We start from the raw sequence: 2,862 nt of genomic DNA, 5'->3' as shown, positions 1-2,862 counted from the left end.
CCTGTGGGCAGTGATGGTGAGGATATGAACTTTAAAAGGTGCCCCCCTGCCTGCCCACAAGCAGACCCCTGGGCAGGAGCCATCCTCTTTTAGTCCAGTCTGCTCGGGCTGTAATCATACCCCCTTGGCATTATTGACAGCTCGGGCACGGCCTGCATCTGCTCTGGTCTGTCTGCTTTGGGAGCAAAGCTGTGAAGCAAGCTGTCAATCATGCTGGGGGGGGGGGGGGACTAGAAGAGGATAGCTCCTTCCCAGGGCACTACTAACGGACCGGGGGAGGACAACTTTCGAACTTTATATCTGCACCATCGCTGCTTAGATTTTACCATATATAACGCATGGCAACTAGAGATGAGCGAACTTACAGTAAATTCGATTTGTCACGAACTTCTCGGCTCGGCAGTTGATGGCTTTTCCTGCCTAGATTAGTTCAGCTTTCCGGTGGGCTGGAAAAGGTGGATACAGTCCTAGGAGACTCTTTCCTAGGAATGTATCCACCTTTTCCAGTCCACCGGAGCACCTGAAGGCTGAACTAATTTACATAGGATAAGTCATCAACTGCCAAGCCGAGAAGTTCGTGACGAATCAAATTTACTGTAAGTTCGCTCATCTCTAGTGGCAACACATTTTACACACTCGCATATACCAAAAAAGAGACATAACCCACAATTTTCAAGTTGGAATTCCATAATAGGGTATTTAAAATGTATATTATAATCTCAGACAATACCTATATAATGAAGTTATTTGAGTTTTAATAATCTTTGTGTATCAGTTCTTCATTACTTCCATTCATCTGTCCCCCTCATATGATTTAAAGCAGTGGTCTCCAAAGTGTAGCTGTTGCAAAACTACAACTCCCAGCATGCCCGGACATGTTTTGCAACAGCTATTAATAAAAGTCTGGTAGCAGCTTTTTTGTCTCTCTATTTAGAACACATGTACAAAAGTGCATATGCATTGGGAGGGAGAATAAGATTGCTACTGAAAGCTACCTCACCCTATGTATATGGACCACTATAAATTTGTGCAACCAACAAAAACTCCATCAAGCGTCTCCATCTTTACACTGTAGATGCCAGTACAGTAGCTACATCAGTGAGTGCAATGATGTCCGCCTGTAAACCCCCCAGATGCCATGATCATGAATATGCAGCACTTTAAATGGATGATCGGATCTCCAGCGGCACAGCCACAGGGATCCGATCATCCAACATGGCGGCTGGAGGTCCCCTCACCTGCTCCGGCCATCATTTTAAGGTCTCTGGTCTGACATCGAGCAGACCGGAGAAGATCACCGATAATACTGATCATAATCATGCATAGTAATGATCAGTATCATAGTCCCCTATGGGGACATAAACAGTGTAAAAAATAAATGTGAAAGCCACAATAAAGTGTATCCCCAAAAAGCATGAAAAAAATAATCAATAAACATATTGTAATTGCTTTGCTTTGGTCACATCACATTCCCCAAAAAAATAATAATAAAATGCGATCAGATACTCAGAAATATGCAAAAGTGGTAAAAAAATAAAATAAAATACAGATCACAGCGAAATAAATGAGCCCCCATACAGCCCCGTATACAGAAATTTTTTTTTTTAAAGCAGAACAATAGAAAATTATGTAATCATTGGTATCATTTTATTCGTATTGACTCACAGAATAAAGAAAACATGTCCTTTTTACCGTACAGTGTACAGCGTAAAAATGAAACCCTCCAAAAATTTCACACCATTTCTCCCACAAATAATAATTTTTTGGGTTTGCTGTCCATTTTATGGTAAAATGAGGTGTCATTACAAAGTACAATTAGTCACCCAAAACCCCCTCATGGGTCTGTGGATGGAAATATAAAAGAGTTATGATTTTAATAACGGAAATGCAAAGGAGGAAAAAATGGAAATACAAAAATAAAATTGGCTCGTCCTCAAGGCTAAAATGATCTGTGTCCTTAAGGGGTTAACACGAAAAACTTCAATTCTCGAAAAAGTGAGACATCTAATTGTAAGACATCTAACACATACAACATAACAGACCCGAGTGTATCAATCTGAGGACAAAAGCTGTCAGATTTGCCCACAGCTCAGTGTTCATTTTGCCAAAGCAATCTGAGAAATTAAAGCTGACAAAATGGTTGCTATGGACAAAATACGGGATAAATCTGGGCCATTGTCTTGAGGCTAGAATTCCACTGAGGCCTTTCATGCGAAAATGCCGATAAAAATGCCCATTTTGCCGCACAGCGTTTTAATGTTCGCTGCAAGTCAATAGTGAACTGCAAAATGCCAGATCCACTTGGCGTTTATTAATCCTTTGAGCGTTTTTAAGCTCTTTTGGGCTCAGAGGCTGGTTTTAAAAATGTCCTCAAATTAAGAGTATGGCGTTTTTTTGGGGAAACTCTTGGCGCTTTCCTCCCATAGAATTCTATGAGAGTGAAAAAAATTTCAAAAAAACGCCATGTGGGTTTTAACTTTGGCATTTTTGCAGGCGGTTTTTATTCATTTTTTGGACTTAAGCGATCCAAAAAAGTGATGAAGATACCTTTTTTTGTTACATTTCGTAGGATACCATTAAAAAAAATTTAAAAAAAGATACAGTAGTGATGGAAAAAATTGTATTTAATGAAATTTATATTTTTAGAACAATATTTTTTACAAATTTTTAAACAGGCATCAATTTATGTGGGAGGGCAGAGAACTAAAAATCTAGCACACTTCTCCGCTCCACTGCCCGGCACTATACTCCGCTGTGATGTGAAGTTCTCGGCACTTCACTGATTCATATTTCCCGCTGAGAGCTGTGATTGGCCAGATTGTGTTGGCCACTCACAGCTCTCAGCGGCATATATGTATCTGT

The sequence above is a fragment of the Hyla sarda genome, chromosome 4 (assembly GCF_029499605.1).
Source record: "Hyla sarda isolate aHylSar1 chromosome 4, aHylSar1.hap1, whole genome shotgun sequence".
Classification (NCBI taxonomy): domain Eukaryota; kingdom Metazoa; phylum Chordata; class Amphibia; order Anura; family Hylidae; genus Hyla; species Hyla sarda.
The sequence above is the reverse complement of the archived record's forward strand: the minus strand, read 5'-3'. Positions refer to the sequence as shown.